Raw genomic sequence first — 26,041 nt, 5'->3', positions numbered from 1 at the left:
AACAACAACAAAAAACATACAGTCATAATAACATGATGAAATTGGATGTAAAGAATGAAACGGTTTGTTACACATACATATACTACACATAGATTTGATGAATCACAGAAGAAGACTGTCACAACAAATATGACCTCCCCCGTACCTCAGTCTCCAATTGGCTGCACTGGCGCTGTTTCTTTGAGTAAAATGTGGTCTCCTTACCATGGCCAACAGCCGCAAACACTCCCATGATGCGTTCAATGTGGTGTTTTTTTGTTTAGTCCCCCCCCCCCCCCGCAGTGACCACAGTGTCCACTTGGTTGCAGTAACCTGTTATTTTGCTGTCCTCAGTCTCCTCTTGAGTAAAATATGGTCTCCTTACCTTGGCCAAAAACTTGAAGTAATACAGGAACGCCATAGTGTAGTTTATCAGGGTGTATCGTAACGCGTGTAATGAGATGTGGTTTTTGTAGTCACCTCAGTCTCCACTTGGATGCAGTGACCCGTGTTTTTGCTGGGTACAGTCTCCTTTTGACTAAAATCTGGTCTCGTTACCATGGCCAACAGCCACATACACCCTCTTGATGTGTTCAATCCGGTGTGGTTTTTGTAGTTTAGCCGTCACCGCTGTCTCCCTTTGAATGCATTGGCCCCTTTCCTTGCTGCCCTCAGTCTCCTCATGAGCAAAATGGGGTCTCTTTACTTTGGCCAACAGCCAGAAGTCAACAAAGGAGACCCATTGTTGTTTGTTCGCGTGTCTCATGATATGTCCAGTGTGACTCCGGCCACTGCAGTACTCCACAGTCTCCACTTGGCTGCAGTGGCCCGTTTTCTTGCTGCCCTCAGTCTCCTTCTGAGTAAAGTGTAATCTCCTTCTTGTTTCTTAGCGTGTCTGCGTTGTGATGCCTTCAATGTGCCGTGGTTTTCAGTTTTCCACGGTACTACAGTATTTTGAAGTGGACGTAATCAAAATTCTCGTAAGCTTTGAAAACAATTGAAGTCTTCCCTGAACCTAACATGCGTCTTTTTCGGTAGGGCCCAAAGATATTGATTGGAATCTGCAATAAATTGACATAGGCTTGCTTAAATGTTCTAAACGGTTGTCTTCTTTTATTTTGGTATAAGCCAGCGTTGTTGCCCGTAGTGTCCCTTAACTGCTCTAATTGGCGGGTTGTCTCGCATCACTTTCTCAGGGGGATCGAACGCTGATAATGGCAATAATGGCGTAGCAGCCTGGTTGGAGACATCAAGTCTAAGTGCACTCCCATGCATAGAAACAAGGCCTAATTACATCCTCCATTATTCAGCCTGTGCGCACTTATGCAGCGGAGTGGCGAGGCTGCCTGCGTCCTGTTGTCTCATCACGGCGTGATGCTGCCTACCTCTGACTTCCAAGCGCTGATAGATAATAAGGTGGGATGCCGCTCTGGCCGGGCCTTAATGGAGTCAGGTGAACGGGGGCGGGGAGGAGGGGCGGTGCCTTTAATGTGACCGTCAGGAGAGTTAAGAGAGATGGTCCAGCTCGCTGCTTGTATCCGGGAATTGTATCTCAAAAGAGCAAATTATACCGTCCTGAATGCGCCGGAAGCGGCAAGCAGCTCAGTCCCACAAGAACTCAACCCGGGTCGGGCTCCCTGGAGATCAGCTGCACATCCATGCTACGCACTCCTACTCTAAATATGTGTGTGTGTGCTGTTTTGGAGTAACGGGCACGCACGTGACCTGACACCGTGCGTATTTTGTGGCTTACGCTCCCCAGAGCTGCGAGCAGCCATCTTTACTGGCCCACTAAACCGAGGATGATTAATAAAGTGCATGAAGGGGGAGCAAGACTTCTTTAATCTTTAAAATGACGCTCTCATGAGACATTTTGGCTCCTTTTGGGCGATAATATGCAGAATGACCACGTTAGGTGTTAGCTACCCATTCACGGTCGAATGAGATCCGAGAGCGGTATCCAAAAGTCTGCCCTGATAAAGATAACGTGTCAGTCAGTTTTGATTAACAACCACGATGATAAAGTAAGCCCAGGGAACCTCATTCTAATGACAATTCACCTGCTGAGCTTAATGGCTGAATTCCACGTGTCCAACAGAAGAAAACACCTTCTGCTCAGGTACCGAAATTGAGAGGATGCAAACGTACTTATGCGCTAATTTCCTAGCTTGGGGAACCTCATTCGAATATCTTTCCAACAATCTGCTGATGAGTATTGTGGCTCATGACGACTAAAGAATGCGGGCCTTCTTACGGCAAAATATTTATTCCGCAAGAAATGTATATACGTACACGCTTCCATCAACAATGTCTGAGGTTCAGAGCTAAACCTCCTCACATTCAAATGCACTTGAAAACTATTGACAGTGAATCCAACAGAAGAAAACACCACTCCCAATATACCCAAGTCAAGAGGATGCAAACATATTAGCATGCTAAATTCTTTACCCCAGGGAACCACATTCCACTGTCTTGCCACCAACCTGCTGATGATTATGATGTTCAATTTTCCATGGCATAAAATACTATGTGTCTCCTCATAGTGAAATCTTTACAATTTATGTTCTTATTTGCTCCTTTGGTTAAACAGTGGCTAAAAGGCAGCCTGAGGCTCAGAGCCAAACACACTCACATTCAAATGCACATAAAAAGTCTCATGACAGACAATCCATCCATCCATCCATTCATTTTTTACAGCTTATCCGAGGTCGGGTTGCGGGGGCAGTAGCTTTAGCAGGGACACCCAAACTTCCCTCTCCCCAGCCACTTCATCCAGCTCTTCCGGAGGGATCCCGAAGCGTTCCCAGGCCAGGCGAGAGACATAGTCTTTCCAGCGGGTCGTCCCTGGGGTCTCCTCCCGGTGAGACGTGCCCGGAACATCTCACCAGGGAGGCATCCAAATCAGATGCCCCAGCCACCTCATCTGGCTCCTCTCGATGTGGAGGAGCAGCGGCTCAACTCTGAGATCCTCCCGGATGACCAAGCTTCTCACCCTATCTCTAAGGGAGAGCCCGGACACCCTGCAGAGGAAACTCATTTTGGCCGCTTGTATCCGAGATCTTGTTCTTTCGGTCACGACCCACAGCTCGTGACCACAGGTGAGGGTAGGAACGTAGATCGACCGGTAAATCAAGAGCTTCGCCTTTCGGCTTCACTCCTCCTTTACAACGGATCCATACAAAGTCACTGCAGACGCTGCGCCGATCCGCCTGTCGATCTCCCGTTCCATTCTTTCCTCACTCGTGAACAAGACCCCAAGATACTTGAACTCCTCCACTTGGGACAGGATTTCATCCCCGACCCGGAAAGGGCACGCCACCCTTTTCAGACTGAGGACTACGGTCTCAGATTTGGAGGTGCTGATTCTCATCCCAGCCGCTTCACACTCTGCTGCGAACCGCTGCAGTGAGAGTTGGAGATCACGGCTTGATGAAGTCAACAGAACCACATCATCTGCAAAAAGCAGAGATGCAATACTGAGGCCACCAAACCGAACCCCCTCTAGGCCTCGGCTGCGCCTAGAAATTCTGTCCATAGGACTCCCCGAAGGACATGGTCAAATGCCTTCTCCAAGTCCACAAAACACATGTAGACTGGTTGGCCAAACGCCCATGCATCCTCCAGGATCCTGCCGAGGCTATGGCGCTGGTCCACTGTTTCACGGCCAGGGCGAAAACCACACTGCTCCTCCTGGATCTGAGATTCTCCTTCTCCTCTCCAGCACCCCTGAATAGACCTTACCAGGGAGGCTGAGTAGTCGGATCCCCCTGTAGTTGGAACACACCCGCCGGTCTTCCTTGTTAGAAAGGGGGACCACCGACCCAGTCTGCCAATCCAGAGGCACGGTCCCCGATGTCCATGCGATGTTGCAGAGGTGTGTCAACCAGGACAGCCCCACAAGAGCCAGAGCTTTTAGGAACTCCGGGCGAATCTCATCCACTACCGGGGCCTTGCCACCGAGGAGCTTTTTAACCACATCGGTGACCTCAACCCCAGAGATAGGAGAGCCCGCCTCAGAGAACCCAGACTCTGCTTCCTCATGGGAAGGCGTGTCGGTGGAATTGAGGAGGTCTTCGATGTCCTCACCGACTCACAACGTCCCGAGTCGAGGTCAGCAGCGCCCCATCCCCACTATACACGGTGTTGATGGTGCACTGCTTCCCCCTCCTGAGACAGCGGATGGTGGACCAGAATTTCTGCACCCGACCTTGAGCCCATGGGAAGGGGGACCCACGTTACCCTTTCGGGCTGTGCCCGGCCGGGCCCCATGGGTGCAGGCGCTCGCTTTCGAGCCCCACCTCCGGGCCTGGGTCCAGAGGGGGGCACCGGTGACCCGCGTCCGGGCAAGGGAAACCTCAATCCATAGATATTTTTCATCATAGGAGTCTTTTTGCTGTGCTTTGTCTGGTCCCTCACCCAGGACCTGTTTGCCATGGGTGACCCTACCAAGGGCGTGAAGCCCCAGACAACTTAGCTCCTTGGATCACTGGGACACACAAACCCCTCCACCACGATAAGGTGACAGCTTCCAGGAGGACAGACAATCCAGCAGAAGAAAACACCCCACTCCCAAATATACCCACGTTAAGAGGATTCAAATTGTATTTCTGTGCTAACTTGCTGTGCGAGGGAACCTCGTTCCAATTAGTTTCCACCGGCCTGTGAATGAGTCTAGCTATCTATCAAATTGCAATTCAGCTAATAGCAACAAACCCAATTAGCTCCTATGGTTAAATAAAAGATAAAAGGCAGCTCTTATTTAGCATGCAGCTCAGAGCTAAACTTCCTGACATTCATACACAGGTATTCAAACATGTGAAAACAGTCTGACAATCACCTGCTCCCAAGGTACCAAAATTGACAGCATATGAAATGCTAACCTTTGTAGCGTGCGGAACCTCACCTCATTCACTTTCCTGCATGTGTCCGCGTTGTAGCTATAAAAAGTGTTAAGCGTTATGTTGGCGAACATGAGCATATATGTGCATGTTGTCCTCCGGCGTGTCTTTTAGATCTGATGGACGGCGTGCAGATGGCGGCGGCCTGGTCCCTGCACGCCCGCGTGAGCGTCTGCATCGTATATACATTCCTGCTTGCCGCCCTCATATTTTATTCACACCTCCTGCATAATTGAACCGGCGAGTGGATGTTCTCCACTCCGATGGAGTCGCCGGATCAGCTGTTGTGACGAGCGACGGCAGACTTGCACTCCGGGTGTCACCAGATGTTCCTCGATGTTCTTCGCCGAGGAAGCTAGCCTCCGAACAGAAGCCGCACGCGGCACTTGTCGCCGGCGCGCGCCCAATCCTCCAGAGGCCGCGCTGCGCTTGACGATGAAGACGTTCTCGCCGAGACGCGGCACGGCGGCTGGGCCTCGTATCTCTCTCTGCTACCTTTTGATTGAGTCGGTAGGAGTGACGCCTCTATTTAAAGATCTAGGCTGCTGGAGCCTATTTCGGCTGTTGCATCTAGCTGAGACTCACACACACACAAAAAAAAAAAAGGAAAAAAAAGAAAAGGTTGCTGAGTGTTCATTACTCAGTGCAGCTGAGTTGCTACTAGGGTTGCACAATTACGGGAATTTTCAAAGTTTTTACCAAAGAATTTACCCAATTGAAGGTTGCATCTTAAGAGGGAACTTAATAATATTTTGGGAAAATATATTTTTATGTAATCCTTTGCTAATAAAAATAAAAATGAAAAAAATAAATTAATGTACAGTTATACCTTGACTTACAAGTGCCCCAATTTACCAGTTTTTTTCCATTTATGAGATGTCGCTTGGTAATTTTTTTTTTGTGTTTTAGGACTGAAACTAACAATTATTTTAATAATCGATTAATCTGAAAAAATTAATTGTCAGATTAATCGATGAATGCGATAGTAAAAAAAACCAAACACTTTAATTCCACTTAATTTCCACCCCTCGATTTAAAAAAAAAACAACAACCAAGAACGATTAATCAAACTAGTTGCCGATTTGCTTATGACAATACAAAATGTTTCCATTTTTGCTCTAATGTGATCCCTTTCCATTAAATTACCGTCAATTCCCATAAATTTAAACGATTCCCAACGTTTTGGAATGTTTAAAAATTTGACAGAAGCCCAAACTTTGGGAATTTGAAATTTACAGAAATGTTTGAATCTGCTGCTACCACTGCATTTGAACAATCTAACACAAGCTGCTTCTGAAAATATAACAACGCTCCTTCGCGATCCCTTTTTCATGGCTAATCCTCGAAGAAATAAAAAACCCACCAAACTTTGACACCATAGTTGGTTAACATTAGATGGCATAGACAAAAAATAGCTGGTAATTTTAGCTTCGCCCACCTGTCTAGGATACCTGCTTCTGATTGGGGCTCATTTGGATGAATTCCCAAGGAGGAAATCGTCAAAGTACAGTACAAGCCCTGGAATTCACCCAACATGGCTGCCTCAAACCAAAAAGGCTGACTTCCTGTTCATTTCCGGGTATGGGTTCTTGAGACTTTTTCGTGCGTCCTGCTATGATAGATGTGTACAACCCATTTCGTGTCGATTCGTGAAAATGCAAATATTTTTAACTCGTTCTCCACCAATCAATCAATCTTTACGATAATTGACATTGCTACTTTGAAATCCCAAAACCATCCGGCGCAAATGTTCCCGGCACAGTGAATAACAACGAAGCAGGTGGTCCATTATTTGTTTATTTATTTATTATTATTTTTGGGTGAGTTTAATCATCTCATATCGCAGCGTGTTTATGTTTATTGATCTTAAGCGTTGATAACTGCCGCGGCGATGATGATGAGAGCCTTTCATTTGAAAGATGGCGCCGTCGTTAATCTGGAGGCCAAATCGCACAATTGTGTTTTAATGCAGTCACACTTTGTTGAGCTATCGATTCGCAGTTTGTCAGCCACTCTCCATTGCACGCCAACTTTCCCCCGGCGGAATATGTTCCAGCCGGTAGACGACTGTCAAGCCCCCGTTATCAAACGGCAACAGCTAGTGGGAATTATTCTCATGAATGCACCTCTCGTATCGCTGAGGGGCCTCTTGATGGCAATCGGCTGCAAAAATTGGTAAAAAAAAAAAAAAAAAAAAAACATAGCTTTGGAGGGATGTCAGGCATTTGAAACGGTTCTCTTCACCCAGACTAAATGATGATGTCATGTGTGGAGTGGGGGCAGGTTTTTTGTAATTTAGCCCTACTGTTACATCACAGTGGGGTGGGAGTGCAGAACAGGTCGCTCACAGACACATTTTCAGAAATGGGCACGTGATAAAAGATGGAGTTTAATTTCACACTTGATTGGTGGTCAGGTGTTCCAGAGACCCAACTATTTGTATAGAAGCTATTAAAAAGTAAGATTTACTTAATTCTCCCCATTAAATTTAACCATTTGTCAAGGTCAGGTTATGTTATTTTGGTTAGGAAATAAAGTGAATCCCAGCATATTTGTGAATTCATCTATTTGTGGATTTTTTTGGAACCCATTTGTTTGCTGAAAAACCCACCAATCCACTATTTTTGTGCTCAGGTCACAGAAATGAAAGTATTACATTGGGGATATTGTATTGTTTTATCTTTCATGTTGTTTTTACGTTTTGTAAACATCACGTAGTGCAGTTTGTATTTGTACCTTTTTGTACTTGCTTTTATTTTGCCTTGTTTCGCTCTGCTGTCTGCAGTCAGGTCACCGCTTTAAATGAGAAACTGTTCTCAGTTGTCTTCGCTGGATAGATAAAGGTTAGAAAAAAACAAAACAAAACTTTTTTATTGGGGGAGGCTGGATTTCAATTGGGAAAGATGATTTTGAGATACAAGTGGTCACGGAACAAATTAAACTCATGTCAAAGGCACCACTGTCGTTGAGAGTGGCCCTGGAACTTCATTTTGAAGGTGTTAGTGGGTATGCGTGTACCCCGTTTTACGAGACCCCTTGCACCCCCTTGACATTAACCCCCTTAATGCCTGTTTATTGTGTTGCATCTTTTAAAAGCTATCATAACAAACAAACATCTTTGACGTCGCTGTTATCACGACGAGACACAAAGATTTCCAAATGTTTGTTGTCGTATTTTCCTGCAAAGCGCTCTGTGGCCATCTGACCTTTCTTTGCCGCCACCGAGGTTGCTTTCAAGGCACGTTGTTGATTAGCAGCCTGCTCGTCCTCTTTGGCTCTGCTCATCGAGCTTTTCCCCCAGTGAGCCCGCAGGAAGCTGTCAGGCTTTTAGTCGCGCGCGCTACGACACACACGCACACAACAACACACGCTCTGTCCAGCGTGTCCATGGATCAAACATAATTGTGTCCTTAATTTATGTCTGACTACATTAGTAACATGAATGAAAGATGCTTAGATCATCGGGGTGTTTGGCAGCCACATTATTTTGGTACATTAGCAACTGTTGCTAATGCTAGCATAACACGAATAGTGTCCAGGCTGGCCCACTGGTATGTGTAAATAGTCGCTAGTGTTCCCTTGCTATAGTGAACGACGAAAATCTGCATGTAATTAACACCCAATGAAGCCAATCACTTCAACATGCTTCCTTGGCACCAAGATGCCACCTGATGCCAGCAAATCACGACTTTTTGTCGGAGTGAAGCTCCTCAATTCACTTCAACGTAGTTTCTTAGTACCAAGATGGCAGCAAAGCACTACTTTCGTTGAAATGAAGCTCCTCAATTCACTTCGACACAGTTCCTTGGCACCAAGATAACAGCAAAGCACTACTTTCGTTGAAATGAAGCTCCTCAATTCACCTCAACACAGTTCCTTGGCACCAAGATGGCGGTAAAGCGCTACTTTCTTTCCGAGTTGAAATTCCTCAATGCACTTCAACATAGTTCCTTGGCACCGCGATGGTGCAAAAGTAATACTTTTTTGCTTTAGCCTAAGCACAAAAATTGAGTATATGCGCCAAAAAACTTATATAGAGCGGCTTCAACTACCAGAGACAAATTCCTTGTGTGGTTTTTGGACATACTTGGCAAATAAAGATGATTCTGATTCTGATTCTGATTCTGAAAAACACAACGGGTGTCCAGGCTGGTCCACTAATATGTTTAAATAGACCGCCAAAAGTAGGTGATCCAGGGTTGCCGTGACAACAGAAGGGATGCGCACATTTTCTATATTACCAGTCAATGCACTTTCAAAGTTGTCATTTGAAGGTAAATAATGACTTATCAGTGACTCAGACTTTCTTTCGCTTAATTAAAAGAAAATAATTTATGTGCACTATGCACGTGAAATGTGTTTTTGTTATATATGTAAGCAGTATTGTATAAGTTTTAATGGCTCTTATTGGAAAAATAACACATTTATGCAAAAAGCCACTGCTGTACAAGCACTGAACACAAGTCTGTAAGCTTGCGCTGAAGCTAATGCTAGCACAACAACAACAAAAACGTGTTCAGGCTGGTCCACTATCGTGTGACTAGAAATCTAAACTTGTTGAACATTCTCCCTAGGACCAGTCAGTACTTTAAAAGTGATTTTGAATATTATTTTAAGGTCAATATATTACTTATTATTCTATAATGGCAGACAAAAACAATAAAAAAATGTATTGACCTTTTTGGCAAAAGAATATACAATATACATGTTAACTATATATGTTTTATTGTATCATGAAAAGAAGTAACACACATTGGCTAAGTTTTAAAGACTGAAAATGAACAGGGTTCTTGCTTTGACATCGTGCCGTTATTCGTGATAGTCGATGTTGGCATGAGAATTATGACTATTGATCATCATTACCATTGATTTGGGCTACGGCGCTGCGTCTCAAATGTGTCCGTTTCCCCGGTCAGATGTTAAGAGTGTCCGGAGAGCAATTGTTGCGACAAGCTCAAGATGGATTGCTTGTTCCTAAACAAGTCCTTCTATCCAATCCAAGCATCAGGACTCAAAGCTGGGGTTAATGAGCCTCTCCCTGTAGGTGCTCCCCCCACAGTGAAACGCTGCTGTCCCAACCAACCCCCCCCCACGCCTCCCCCTCAGCACGCTCCTCTGAATGCTGGCTGGTCACCGTAATCCAAAACAAACATTCACTTGACTGCGACCTTGCTTACAAATTCTAATTTTGTCCAAACAGATGATGTATTGGATGTCATTCAAAATCAATAGGGTGCTGAGGAGAACAGCTGACGACGACTAGTTTGTTGAGCCGTTTGAATGTGTACTAATTTGACTTGATTGTGCCAGATTTTTTTACAATAAAAAAAATAATAATAATAATTTATATATATATATATAAAAATCCTATTCATTTTTGGATGCACTAAAATTCTAACGCGTGCATGCTCTGATGACAAAAAATTGACAGGTTAAAGTTTTGTGCAAATCAGGTGAAAACTGATTTTGGAGACACATTTAAACATATACTAATTTGGTCTCTGCGATCATAGCCAGCTTGTGCTGGACACAATTAAAATTCAATAGGCTTCTCACTCTGACAAAAACAGTTAAGAGCTTCAAATGAGCTTCACAGTTGTTGATTATTTTTATTTTTATTTTTTTTTACATTTGAGCACAGGACTCGATTAACCTTAAATCTCAGCGGTCATAGCCAGCTTGTGGATACAATTCAAATAAAATAGGGTTCTTGCTCAGACAAGACAACAGACAAGAACAGCTGATGGCGTCAAGTTTGATGCAAATCTATTTAAAGCTGTTCTTGGAGAGCTATTTTAATGTATACTAATTTGATGTCAGGAATCACAGCCAGCTTGTGCAGGATACAATTAAAATAAAAAAATAAAATACAATAAAAAAAAAAAAGAAAAATCTGAGATAAAACATTTGAGCATGTATGAATTGAATGTTTAACCACGCCCGATGGCTAGATCACGCTCAGCTTGCGTGCCAGTCTGTTAAAAACCAATAGGACTTTTGCTCTGATAACAAAAGTTGATGGCTTCAAGTTTGATGAAAGCTAATTTTGTCAACACATTTAGACATATACTAATTTGACTTAAGAGATGACAGCCAGCTTGTGCCCGATATAATTTCAAAATCGATAGGGTTCTTGCTCTTACTAAGACACTATCAAGTTTGATTGAAATATGTTGAAAGCCGATTTTGGAGAGCCGACGACATAGACGGATACATTTAAAAAGTCAATTGGGTTTGAAGAAAATATGTTGGAAATTGGAACATTTCAGCACTGATTTTAACCTTAGACCTCAGAGATCACAACCAACTTGTGCCGGATGCAGTTTAAATTCAGTAGGGTTCTTGCCCTGACAACAGTCAGATACAATTAAAAATCAATATGGTTCTTGCTTTGACAAAATCCACCGAGAGCTTCAAATACTCTACAATTCTGTTGAAAACTTTTGAGCATATACTAAATAGACCATAGACCTTAGAGATCACGGGTAACTTGCGCAGGATACAATTAAAAAACAGCACGGTTCTTTCTGCAATGAGAATTGTTGACGGTTTCGAGTCTGAAGCAAATGTGTTTAAAATTGCGACATTTGAAAATACTAATTCCAAGAGGCGGCGTTTGACTGACCGGCGCTATCGTCAAGGACGTTATCTATATGCAGAGCTGATTGCTACATGCTCCAGCGCCACCCCCCCCCACCCCGCAAAACCTGCCACCCACCCAGTCCCCCTTCGCCTACTGTAATGACTGCCAATTTGGCTGATGCGCCTCTCGGCCATTTTGTGAGCCATCCAGATGTGCATTATCCTCCAAATGGTGTTTATCGCTGCAAGATAGCAGCCCGGGTCACCTCTGGACCGCTCACAGGTAATGGGCCTTGACTTCTGAATTAGACTGTCCGCACGAAAGGTGATTAGCAAGCAGCTTAGCATTCTGGGCAAGGGGTTGGGGGCGGCGGTGGTGGTGGTCGGGGGGTTCTTTCTGTGATGTGGCTCATCACGAAGCGGGCACGCTGCGGTTTTTCTGATGGCCGAGAGGAGCTAAGGATGGCCTGATGGGGCCAGCTGTGATTTGCACACTCGAGATGGCCAATTTTCAACAGCCGACACTCCTGCGGCAAGAGTCACCGAAATAGTGAAGCTCTCAGTCCAGAATCTGGCAGCCAGTTTGTGCTGTATACAGTTAAACATCATCAATAGACCTCAAGTTTGAGGGAAAGCGTTTTGAAATTGTGGAATTAGTACATATGTACTAATTTAACCTCTGACCTCAGAAATCATGGCCAGCTTGTGCCAAACACAATTCACAAAGTTTTTTGCTCTGACAAGAACGGTTGATGGCTTTAAGTTTGATGCAATTCTGTTGAAAGCTGGTTTTGGAAAGCCAACATCTTGTACCGGATACAATTAAAATTCAGTTGACTTTTTGCTCCCACAACAGTTGATGGTGTCAAGTTTAAAGCAAAGCTGTTGAAAATTGACACATTTGATTTCCATTAGACCTCAGAGACCACAGCAAGCTTGTGCCAGAAACAATTAAAAATCAATCGGTCTTTTCTCTGATATCAACATTTGTCAGCTTCAAGTTGGTTTCAAATCTGTTTAAAAGTGAAGCATTTGAGCATATAATAATTTACCATTAGAGCTCAGAAATCAGCTTGTGCCAGATACGATTAAAATCCAATCAGTGCTTGCTCTGACAGCGGCACTTCACAGTTTCAAGTTTGATGCTAATGTATTGAAAATTTAAACATTTAAATGTACAACCCCAATTCCGATGAAGTTGGGACATTGTGTTAAACATAAATAAAAACAGAATACAATGATTGGCAAATCATGTTCAACCTATATTTAATTGAATACACTACAAAGACAACATATTTAATGTTCAAACTGACAAACCTTATTGTTTTTAGCAAATAATTATTAACTTAGAATTTTACGGCTGCAACACGTTCCAAAAAAGCTGGGACAGGTGGCAAAAAAGACTGAGAAAGTTGAGGAATGCTCATCAAACATCCCACAGGTGAACAGGCCAATTGGGAACAGGTGGGTGCCATTATTGGGTACAAAAGGAGCTTCCCTGAATTGCTCAGTCATTCACAAGCAAAGATGGGGCGAGGTTCACCTCTTTGTGAACAAGTGCGTGAGAAAATAGTCCAACAGTTTAAGGACAATGTTCCTCAACGTACAATTGCAAGGAATTTCGGGATTACATCATCTACGGTCCATAATATCATCAAAAGGTTCAGAGAATCTGGAGAAATCACTGCACGGAAGCGCCAAGGCCAAAAACCAACATTGAATGCCTGTGACCTTCGATCCCTCAGGCGGCACTGCATCAAAAACCGACAACCAATGTGTAAAGGATATCACCACATGGGTTCAGGAACACTTCAGAAAACCAATGTCAGTAAATACAGTTCGGCGCTACATCCGTAAGTGCAACTTGAAACTCTACTATGTAAAGCAAAAGCCATTTATCAACAACCTGCAGAAACGCCGCCGGCTTCTCTGGGCCAGAGCTCATCTAATATGGAATGATGGAAAGTGGAAAAGTGTTCTGTGGTCCAACGAATCCACATTTCAAATTGTTTTTGGAAATTCTGGACGTCGTGTCCTCTGGGCCAAAGAGGAAAAGAACCATCCGGACTGTTATGGACGCAAAGTTCAAAAGCCAGCATCTGTGATGGTATGGGGCTTTGTTAGTGCCAATGGCATGGGTAACTTACACATCTGTGAAGGCACCATTAATGCTGAAAGGTACATACAGGTTCTGGAAAAACATATGCCGCCATCCAAGCGACGTCTTTTCATGGACGCCCCTGCTTATTTCAGCAAGACAATGCCATACCACATTCTGCACATGTCACCACAGCGTGGCTTTGTAGTAAAAGAGTGCAGGTACGAGACTGGCCTGCCTGCAGTCCAGACCTGTCTCCCATTGAAAATGTGTGGCGCATTATGAAGCGTAAAATACGACAACGGAGACCCCGGACTGTTGAACAGCTGAAGCTGTACATCAAGCAAGAATGGGAAAGAATTCCACCTACAAAGCTTCAACAATTAGTGTCCTCAGACGTTTATTGAATGTTGTTAAAAAAATGTGTTTATTGAATGTTTTTAAAAATAAAGGTGATGTAACACAGTGGTAAACATGACCCTGTCCCAACTTTTTTGGAACGTGTTGTAGCCATAAAATTCAAAGTTAATGATTATTTGCTAAAAACAATAACATATATCAGTTTGATCATTAAATATCTTGTCTTTGTAGTGTATTCAATTAAATATAGGTTGAACATGATTTGCCAGTCATTGTATTCTGTTTTTGTTTGTTTAACACAACGTCCCAACTCTATTGGAATTGGGGTTGTATGATAATTGACCATTTGAGCTCAGAAATCAGCATGTGCCGGATACAATTAAAAACCAATCAGCGCTTACTCTGACAGCAGCATTTCAAAGCTTCAAGTTTGATGCTAATGTATTGAACATTTCTGCATTTAAACTTATAATAATTGACCATTTGAGCTCAGAAATCAGCTTGTGCCGGATGCAATTAATAACCAATCAGCGCTTGCGCTGACAACAAGTGATGGCTTCATGTTTGATGCAAATCTGCTGAAACGTGAAACATTACAGCATATAATAATTTATCATTATAGGTCAGAAATTAGCTTGTCTGATACAGTTAAAAATGAAGAAGGTTCTTGATCTGACAAAAAAAAAAGTGAATATAAATCTGTTAAAAAGCTGATTTTGGCGTAACTTCAGCATATATTAGTTTGACCTCGGAGCTCAATGGCTAATTTTCATCAGCCGGTACTCCACAATCCGCAGCCTATTCCTCCTCGTCCGCACGTTCGGCGGCAGGGGAACGGCCGGCTTTGGCGGAATCTTAATAGCTTTCGTGTTGGCCGCCTGCTGCAGGCGTGCGGCTGAATGTCAATGAGACATCAGACCCGACTGCGGTGGGCGTCGTGTGGAGGGCTTCTTCATCTGGTGACGTGCCCGAGGCCACGAGTGTCTCCAGGTTATCTGCTCGTCGAGAGTCTTGTCATCCCGATGTAATTGGCCGAGCCGAGATGGCAGAAGAACACGGTTCATGCAGCCCAAGCTTTGAGTGTGAACAAAACCAGTCAGCCAATAGCAGGGCACATATAGACAAACAACCATTCTCACTCACATTCGCTCCTGTGGACAAGTTACAATGTAACGTGCATGATTTTGGAATGTGGGAGAATCACAGGGAGATATTGCAAACTCCACACAGGAACGTTGGGGCTGAGATTCAAACCTCGAACTTCAGAACTGCGAGGCAGACGTGCTAACCACAAGCCCACCACAATGAAACCTAATCCTAATCTGATTACAGGCTGACGAGGGGCCGAGCAGATGGACGGACGCGCGGCGCTCGTTAACGCCCTTGCGTAACTGTCCGTTTGGATGACCACATTCCTCTGAACGAGAGCGTAACAAGCTGCGGGAGAACAGAGGGGACCTGCAATGCATCCTGGGAATTCTCTTGCCTTTAAATGAGCAAGACTCGTGTTCATTTTAAGTGACGCTTTAGGTGTCATTCACACAACATAGAAAATAAAGCTAATTATTGGAATTGCAGTGGTGCCTTGAGATACGAGTGACCCAACTTTTATTTATTTATATTTTTTGCTTTGATTTGTGAGTAAAATTTGAGGTACATGTGGTTGCAGGGAAGTCAACTATATATGTGTTTCAATTCTGGTGACAATTAATTTACCAGCATTTATTTTTTAAATTTAATTTATCATACTGATTATGATCCCGCAAGGGGAAATTAATCCTTATTTAATAGATTTCCCAAGTGTCTTAATAACATATCTGTGACATGTTTTTGTTAAAACACCCCAAGGATGATTTACAAAACACTTTACACGCCATTATTCAAGCTTCCTGAAAACTTTTTAATTAATCGACATCTTACCCTGCCTGCTCTACTATGGAACCAATGCAGAGTACGGCCTTTGTTACCATGACAACCACAGGGGAGCTAAGGGCTTGCGACGAGGCCAGCTGCTTCTAGCGACAGATGTGGAGCCCAGAGTGTGTGTGTGTGTGTGTGGGTGGGTGGGGGGGGGGGCGAGCTTCTTTAAAGACAATAAAAGTATTTTCACTTGTGGAGGCAGCGCTTCATACGCTACACTGCGTGTATGTGGCGCACCGACACCAAACACAAATGCACCACACCTGTGCACGATGTCGACGACTTTACAGAGCAATCAAGTGTGTCCCAAATGCGTGCGCAACTTTGTGTCCCAAATTACATTGTCCATACGATGTAATTTACTGCCACTCGTTTTCTGAATAAACAGCATGACGTCAGGGTTCTCCCGTGCAGCGTCTCGGCCTGAAGCGCTTTTCGGTCTCGCTCGAGATGCCAGGAATTACAGCGACTTTGGGCAAATTAAAAATATGAGCTCCTCATTTAGCGCCTTGCGTGACTTGACGTCGGCGCCCTTTGTTTGCTGACGAGCTCGGCACGTTCAGAAATCAGCTCGTGAAGCCCTTTTATTTTATTATTATTTTTTTTTAATTCCCCTTCTAATTTCTGAGCCTGTAACGCATCTCGTCTGCGTATTGAACAAGGTAGTCATTTATAAAGGTTTTATAGTATGGCTTCCTCTCAAATAAATGCTTTGCACTCTCTTCATTATTCATACACGCTAATTTTACTATCAAATCACTGCTTCGTCTATAATATAAATAAGTAATCTGTATATAAATACCTCTTAAACGAAGCCACCACTGTCGTCATTTTGCAACTTCATTACTGTTCTGTATTATATATGCATATATCATATACTGTATGTGGACATAAATACCACCAAAACAAAGTCCCCCCCCCTGCTGTCATGACTGTATTTGGCCAAGGAATTGTTACATTTACAAACTTATTCATGCACTTTCATTTTATAATTGTGTTACTGCGCTGCATTAAATATAAATATATATAAGTAGCCCAAATAGAGAGTCGATGTAATGCACGCCCTTTGGCGCTTTGGGAGAGGACCTTGATTATTGCAGACAATATACGTCAGCTGCGTCCAAACCAGACGAGCTCACGCGTGCAGGCGTCGCCGACGGCCGTTTCGTTCCAAGTGGCCGATATCATTTCACCATGCAGTCAAATTCCCACCCCCCGCCCGGCATGCTTCAAGGACGCGCGTCCGCGTCTCGTACGACGTCACCGGCCAAGATTTCTTTTGCTTTGTCTCTCATTTATCATTAGAAATCTTTTTGCTTAATAGTCACTGATGAACCAGCATACATTTAATAAGCGCAAAGTGGCGATTTATGACCTCACAACTCGCCTGTACTAAAGTATTGTCATGTTTTTACAGAGGTTTTTTCTTTGAAAATAGTGACAACTTATTACTTATTACTACATGAATCGGATGCCACCATAAATCCTGCTTGCATATTTACAGTTCAGTTTTTTGGGGGGAACCTATCCTCCCATCGTCACTGAAAAACTCAACTATCTGCTGTTTTTGTGCTCAGGCCGTCAGCTTGTGGCATCTTGTCGCCAAGGAGCCATGTTTAAGTGAGTCGAGGAGCTTCATGTAGACAAAAGTAGGTCTTTTAGGCCATCTTGGTGGCAAGGAACTATGTTGAAGTGAGTTGAGGAGCTTCCTCTAGACAAAACTAGTGCTTTGTCGCCATCTTGTGGCATCTTGGTGGCAAGGAACTATGTTGAAGCGAGTTGAGGAGCTTCCTCTAGCCAAAACTAGTGCTTAGTCGCCACCTGGTGTCATCTATAGGCAATTCTAAACCTTTTTAAGGGTGGCATAAAGTATTTGGGGATTTTCGCTGTTCTTGACAGGGTTCTGTCCCTAACACCCGCGAATAATGAGTGCGTGTAGAATTATTGTAATGGTCATTTTGGAAGCGCTCCAGCATTGACAAAGTGTTAGGAGCACTTTTCGCCGGTGTCACCTGTCGTTACGGTTGAACAGACCTTCACGGCGACCAAGGATCCAATAAAAGGGAAACATTAGTTTTTATTGGTGCTCGGTATTCTAGGCGAAGTGGACAGGTTTGTGCGTATTTTTGTCTTTGTAACCTGGAAAGACCTTGACTTTCACCTCATTAAGACACTGTTATAGTCGTGCCAAAGCAACAGCTGGTGCTTTAACCTTTTGGCCGTGTTAGTTAACAATCACATAACTTTGCCTTTAGGAATGTCTGCTTAGCTTAAACCTAACAAACAATGGTAAATGCCATGGACATGATAACACATTTTAAAGCGTGACAGTTTCTGTAACAATGACATTCCCGCTTGGCCTGAAGAGCAGATTGGTGAGCGCGAGAGAGGTTTTTGCCGTTTCGGGGAGGGTTCCGATTTGAAGCATTGCCTTTGTGCCGAACAAAAACCAGTCTGCATGCACGGCATCCGCATTCTGATGGAGAATAATGCAGTCCAACCAGTTGCAGCTTCGCCCAGACGGCTGGAAGCCTTTTCAGTTATGTCTTTGTTTGTGTCTCAGGCAGTCTGACAAGTATGAGATTTGATTTTTACCTCTCATATTCTATTGAGATTGTGATATGCCATGTCTTTATCGGCCGGTGTCTGATATCGCTAGTTTATCTTTTGTGATGTGAATCTTGATATTCTCCTCTGTGTGCTGTCGACACGCCGCACATAAACAAGGAATGAACAGGGAGGACAGAATAGTAAAGTATATGACAGGCTGGTACAGCAGTATCGTAGTATCACAGCATTTTTATGAGTACGAGTGCAGATCGGTGCACCCCTAGTATGAACGGGAAGAGATGGGTAAATGGATGAATTGTACCTTCTGCTATCTAGTGGAAGAGTATTTAATTGTTCTGCCTGTCGCTATAGATAGATGAACAAAGATGCATTTTTTCTGTCGGGAATAATGACATGGAAAAAGGTGAAATTGGACAATCTCCCATGGCACATTGGATAATCACTGATCTCTAAAGTCCCTGAAGGCTAAGAAACTCCAAGACATAAACATGCCCGAGTCCAATTTAAATCGAGTAACATGTTGACAAAAAGCAATTAATCAACGCTGCACAAACATGTCTTCCACACCCAACACACCTTCGTGGTGCTTCGCTCCCTGCCAAATATATCATGTCTTCGTTTTATTTCTTTTTAGACATTATTTCTGGGTTCTGGCTTCTGCATCCGGCCATTAGCTTTGGTCTGGAGCTCCATATTTGACCTCTGGAAGTGTCTCCATATCATCACGTATGAGTTCCCTTGAATGTGTTTCCCAACATGGATGATGAGTGACGGCGTCTGCGTTGCGTCGCCCCCTGCGGGACTCAAACCTGACACTCCCTATTAGCTTTCAGGACTCCTTTTGGTCTTTGGGCAAATTTCTGATGTTCACGCATGTGTTTGAAGACCCCTCCGTACATATTGCATCTAGCGTATGTGACAGTCTGTGTGTCCGTTGGTTCCAGGGGAGGCAATGACAGTGGTCCTCGGTTTACGACAGAGTTCCATTCTTTTAGCGGCTACATAACCTAACTTTGAACTTTGAAGTCGTAGCGTGTCATAGGCAATCAGGAAATGATGCTGACATAGTAGTAAAGGTAGTTATTTGAAAAAAAAAGTACATAAAAGCTCGATGGATTAAACGTGGTAGTTATAACCCTTTTCGCAACTGACGTTTGAATAAGACCGGTGCTCCGACGCATGTAGACAGACAATACAGCAATATTCACAGGTGTAAATTCTATGTCCACTGTGGAAAAACGATTCATATTACTGCAGCTTACGAAGTCATGTTCAGTACGTCAAATCACTGAAACACTCGACAGTTGAGCACAAATGACGGCTATGCTAGTCGCTAACTTCGACGGCGGACAAGATGCCATTCCGACTTGGCCCACTTTGCGAATCGTCCGTCGTTCAGAGCGTTCCGCCGCGTTTGTTTCGGCAGTTATTCGTTTTGATCGGTAACGGCCGAGTTCCACGTCGTGTCTGAGCACGCACCTCGCCTCCACATTGCCTTCAAGTGTTTAATGATGGTGATGATGATGATGTTTCCTGGCACAGCATTAGCGGCGCCTTCCTCCTCCGACCGGTTGAAATCCCTCCAGCGGAACATGTTAAAGCCTGTAAGCGAGCTATAGAACGTCTTGGTGTTTGTGTCCCGGGAGAGACGGCTCCTTCAGCACAAAGCTAATTTTGCCATCGTCTTGTCAAGGTGGCCGTGCTATGCCCCAGATCGCACCTCGTGTTGCTTTCGCGCCACCGGATTCTCATTTCGCAGACATTCGTTTTACACCTTGACACCCTTATAAAAACCCCACGAAGACTCCCAGCAGCCTCGCTTGGATTCAAGTCGTCCCTTTTTATTATTTTTCAGAACCCTTTTCAACAAAGATGAGAGATGCAAACAGAATCTGCATATCAAAGACATTCACTTAACTTCATTTGGTTCATCTCAACTATATTAAATGTTAATGCTCTGTTGTCAGTGAGGAACGTAATGCTTAGGGATGTCCCGACCCAACCTTTTCACTTCCGATCCGATATTGATATTGCAGCCTTGAGTTTTGGCCGATACCGATATCGGTCCGATCCGATTTCAGCAATAATCATACATATTTTACTCATTTTGTCGTATGAAATACTAGAAAAGGGTTGATCAAGTGATATTAGTCAAACAGAGAACAATAATCAGCAACAGTAGGTATGAGAAAAACTGACCCATTTATGATTACTGACTGAATCGTATCAGACAGTCCAAGTGTACACAATGCCGTGGTGTTCATGGGGTGCATTCAGGACCTCCATGCTGTTATTGGGCCGTGGTGCATTCAAGTGTCTTTGGGGGGGTGATGTGAGGTGGCAGGCCGCAAACCCACTGAAGCGTGTTCACTCTGGCTCCCTCTTTGATTTTCTTTTCCCCGGCTGTCCTCCTTTTTCTTTGACTGCCTCTTTCATAGATGCGCACGGGTGTATTGTGCACACACACACACACACACACACACACACAACCGGATCGCCACGGGGAACTTTTAAGCGAAGGTATTGGTGTGTGTCCAAGCACTTGCCCTGCAGTCAAAGAGGAGCTCAGTCAAGCGATGCCTTTGAATAGGGAAGCCATTTCTTTTCTTACTCGCAGCTCTTAATGCGTGTTTACGCTGGGAGGACGCATGTGAGTGTATGTGTTTGTGTGTGTTTGTTTGTAGACGTGTGTGCGCGTGTGTAGATGGCTGAACTGGCGTGCCCACATGCTACAGCAAAAGCGGGCCCAGATGAATAGAAGGTTGTCTGTTGCGCATCTCAACTGGATTCTCGGGCGGCTGTTGATTTAAGACGGAGGTCTTGCGCCTTTGGTACGCTGCTCCCAGCGTGCCTTTCCTGATCCGCCACACGCACTTGCACACACACGCTCCATTACGGGCAAGACTGTTTGAAAAAGCCGGGGGGGGGGGAATGGTGGAATGGTCAGCACTGTTTGACAGAAGCATGCTCTGCATACATGAGATGATGATTGGACGATTTGTACAGATTGTTTTCTTCTTCTCTGTTGTGAAGTTAAACAAACACTATAGGAAAACGTATATTAAAACAGTCAAATGTTCTGCCTGTAATTCATATTTATATTGTCAAAAAAAGATTCTTATATTTCATTATATTGTTTAAATCAATCGGCTGCCAAATATCGCAATCAGCTTTGGCCTAAAAATAAAATGTATATTGTTTGGGCCTCAAACATTAAATCAGTAAAATAAATGAAAAAAACTAAAGACAAAATGCTTAATGGTCTTATAAAAGATCACATGTGCCTCTTTGGTACCCTTCAGCATCATTTAGTGAGTGTGACGCTCAGATTTCGCGCGTTGCCCTTGTTAGTGACAGGGGTCCGGACCCCCCCCCAACACCACCGCAACGCAGGTCTTATAGATTGTCGAGGCTTCATTTGCGGCGGCGGAAGTAATGAAGTTGACATCTTCTCGCCCTGATGCAATTAACCACCAGCGCTGTCCAATCTGTGACCCGCCGGATGTTTGATTCCACGGACGCCGCCTTGAATCACGAGCCTGCGAGGAGTCCTGTCCGCCGCCTGTCTGCAAATAGCCAAAATAAAACAATAAACAGTATTTTTTTTTACAGGTATGCCGCTAATGAAACCCACATCTAGTGTGTGATCAAACCGCAGCTGAGATGACACTGAGCGACTCGGGCTTTCGAAAGAAAAAAAGCGGCCTCTGATGTATTTTTAGACGGGCTAAATAATGAATGCCTGAAAAGACTGCGAGGACCCCGCCTGCCAAAGCCTCACCTGAGCTCCTTTTGAAGAAGTCGCTCTGATTTTGTGTGATGAAACCGCTAAAGTACAAACGCGCTCGCTTGCGCATTCATTTGCATTGTCAAAGCAGGAACCCTACTGATTTTCAAAAGATATGTGACGCTTGAGCCGGCTCGACCTCGAGTTCAAATCTGCACGTGACGATTGTCGCCTCGCTACCAGTGAAAAATACAGAGAAATACTCACATTGATGATGGTTTTATATGGCAAAGACAGGACCTATTGATTGTGAAAGATACAGTATGTCATTCACGATGCTTGGAATCGCTTTGTGTAAATTTGCAAACATACAATATGTGGATTGTTACCCATCTACCAGTGAAAATATGTACAGTGGCGCCCTGAGATACGAGTGACCCAATTCGAAATTCTAACTAAAATTAAAACAAAGAATTAAAACAACCACAAAGCGTTGCCTTGAGCTAAATGCTAGCAAACAATACAAAACACCATCGGTGTTGTGACGTTATTACTCTTTACAGTATTTGAAATATTATAATTCTGAAATAATTATAAATAAATAAAATAACAAAGAAGTATGAAAATAATAAATAAATGGGGAAATACGTTTTGCTTGATTGAAATTTCTTCGTCAATGGGGGGATGCCGCGGCTAAATTGGGAGCCCAGGCCCGGTCCCCGCTCCGCCCCCCCCTTTTGCGCGCCACTGGCCCGAACTCTATTGGTTTTGACTGAAAGCTGAGTCGAGATGCTTGATGTCGTTGACGTTGAACTCCTACAGTCTCAATGTTAAACAGAATGACTTCAGTCCGCCTCACTTTTCCAGTTTCCGTGGTTGTCACGCCACAGTCGTGCTCTATTCATCTTTTTCTCCCCCCTATACAAATCCACCAGTGTGTCACTTTTACGTCCTCTGTGTCAGGGCAATTATTTCCCAGTGTGACATTTTCGAGCAAGGCCACGCAAACCCGAGCCGCCCGGAAACCCGCCCGTCCTCCGCGCTTCCTCGCCGATCCTCAAGACGGCGCGGGCCTGCAGGCACGACGAGGGGAAGCTCCATGAAGAGTGATGATTAAGGGAAAAATGGATAAGAAGCAAATTAGAGATACAGCGCGTGCGTGCGCGTGAGTGCGTTTAGATTGCAAGACGGTCGGGGGGTGGGGGTGTGTGGGTGTCCTCGGGGGAAGAACTTTCACCAAACAAATGCTTTCAAATTCCCCCCACGAATGCTGCGGGGCCGTAATGTGTAATTGCGAGCAGGCTAAACAGGTTAAAATAGAATATTCTCCCATGTGGCGCTGCTGCCTCAGCCCCCGCGCTGCGCTTCAACACGCAGACAATGAGAAGCTGCCGGAGTATCAAAAAATATCCCACCGTGATCATCGCTTTAAATCAGTGGTTCACCAGCTGTAACCTGGGGGGGGGGGGGTGTCCACAAAATAATATGCAGATAACTTTGTAACATTCCCAACTTCCATTTAAGTGTACAAATTGGTTAACTACGGTGCTGTAAATGGGTACATTTCAGGCCCGCCCGCTCGCTATTGGTGAAACTCAACAACATTTTTACCCTCCCTCAACCTTTGGACACATTTAAACGTATTGAAAACACACTTTTTTAAAACCAATTGCAAACACTTGAGTGGAGAAAGAAAGATTGCAAGAAAAAAATGTATATAAAATACTGTATGTACAATTAACCACCAAATATTTGCAGTTTGGCATCCATTTATCAGCAGAATTTTGGGAAATAATAGAAACATATTGCTTGGCCGCCATCTTGGTGCCAATAAACTATGTTGAATTGAGGGGTGGAGCTTCATTCGGTCAGGCCATAGCCTTGTCGAATAGGAAAAAAAGGGTGCTTTGCCGCCATCTTGTGGCATCTATACATACAATTCTACATTCTCAGGAGCTGACTCCCACATCACTCACCAGGCCAGGCTCCGCCTTTTAAAGCCACACACACTCAAAGTCACAGATTATGTGGAACGTGAGCATGGTGACCCCTAGTGGACAACATTAATACCTGGACTTCACGTGCACATTTTGTTGTTGTTGATAGATTTTAAGAAATGTTGGATTGCTGCAGTCCTAATTAGCAATGATGGCGAAATATCGAATGGAATTCAACTGAATTTGATGAAGTTGCTATTAAACAGGGCATAAATATTTAGGTTGAACTGTTCAAACTACAAATAATTCCCATGGCAATTCGATGTGCACATGATTGTTTCATTGGCATTTGGATTATGTGGGGTTCCTGTAAAATATTCTCGTCTGTCCTGGTTTGAGAACCCCTGCCTTTCAGTAATATAGCATCCTGACGTTGGCCTCTCACGGGCTACAATAGAAGCGTCAGTCCTGGCTCGTCCCGCCTCCGTCTGCCTGCTATGACAGACAAGCTGCGATCTGGCAAACGTCTCCGCATGAGCTCATTAGCTAATGTTGGTGAGGGCAGATCAGAGATGCCCACACCGACTCTGTTAACGCGTGTGCTTGGCTGTGAACAAAGAAAGTATCCGAATGATTTGTTGTTCTTGCCATGGCGCCAGGCGGCGGAAACCGGGCCCGTCAAGCAAGTAGTGACTTGCCCTCTCCTTCTCCCGCTGGCTGCTTATGTCAAAAGCAAGATTGCCCAGAGAGCACCGGTATTATTACAACTAATTAGACCTGCTATTTTCAAAGTAATTGTAGGCCGACTTTACTTTTTTAATTGAATTCAGCACTCACTTTCTTCACTTTTTCCGCAATTATTCCCTCTATGTCAAAGTTCCAATGATTATTTTGATGTGCCCTGTGATTGGCTGTTGACCAGTCCAGGGTGTACCCTGATTCTGGCCCTAAATCGGCCATGGGGTCCATCTCGAAGAAAAACAAGAACTACGGATGGGCAAGTACCGATAGCAGACTTATTTCAAGGTATCGGGCACTTGTGAAGGCTGCCGATGACCAGCCACCAATACTTAAGACAAAAAAAAAAAAAAAAAGATCTGATATTGAGTAAATCCTCCTTGTCAGTAGTTGGCGCTACCCTGGCGAATAAAAGAGAGAGAAAGAAAGATCTTTGTTGACAGTTACATGCCATTGTGCTCATTTAAATTGTATGCATCAAAACTACTAGTGTATCGGTATCGCTGAGTACTCGAGCGATTACTCGTACTGGTATCGGTCTGGGGGGAAAAAAAAAAAAAGTAGTATTGAACATCCCTAGTCAAGAAGCCTTTTACCTGCTATCTGGCTTGTTTTTGATTGACATTTGTATTTTGTAGTCAAGTGTCTGGGGCTGTTTGGCCTTTCCATACATGAAGTCCATGTCAGCACTTCGCGCAGTGCACCGCAGGAGGTCGGAGCTCTGGCCGACTTTGAAATCCCGACTACTTTGAGCTAAACACCTGTCACATCCACACGCGCCGACGTCGTCGCCTTTTGTCGCGCCTCGCACTCGGGCCGCCTTGTTGGGCCCTGTCGACACCGTTTAGTGTCAAAACCCGCGACTCTCCATTCACCCCACCCTTCCATTTCCTTTCCGCGCCATAAATAAATCAGCCGCTCCAAGATTCGTCGTTCTTTGTCGCTCGGCGTTAAGATCACCTCCTTGATTAGATACTATTTTTTGTTTTGTTTTTCAATTCCCAGCAGGGTGATCAGGGAACGATGGGAATTAGCATCATCGACGTCGCGAGGAGGAGCGTAAACACCTTGCCGGTAGCACGCTTTAATGCACACGCGGATGTTTGCGCCGCTAATCCGTTTACAACCGTGATAGCAGCCCCCCCCTCCCCGAGGAGCTGCAAAGTTACCGTTTTAATCCCTTAAGAGCGTATTTGTAAGGCTCCATTACAGTGACCTTCCTCTGGCTTCA

General features: G+C 44.3%; 1 protein-coding gene across 3 annotated transcripts in view; it reads left to right on the top strand.

Moving 5' to 3' along the window:
* The window catches only part of LOC133408365 (membrane-associated guanylate kinase, WW and PDZ domain-containing protein 3-like), a 120,952-nt gene that overhangs the window by 1,127 nt on the left and 93,784 nt on the right, over nucleotides 1-26,041 (top strand). The window lies entirely within an intron of this gene.

The sequence above is a fragment of the Phycodurus eques genome, chromosome 10, assembly GCF_024500275.1.
Source record: "Phycodurus eques isolate BA_2022a chromosome 10, UOR_Pequ_1.1, whole genome shotgun sequence".
NCBI lineage: Eukaryota > Metazoa > Chordata > Actinopteri > Syngnathiformes > Syngnathidae > Phycodurus > Phycodurus eques.
Note: the sequence above shows the minus strand (reverse complement) of the source record. Positions and strands in the feature narration are given on the sequence as shown.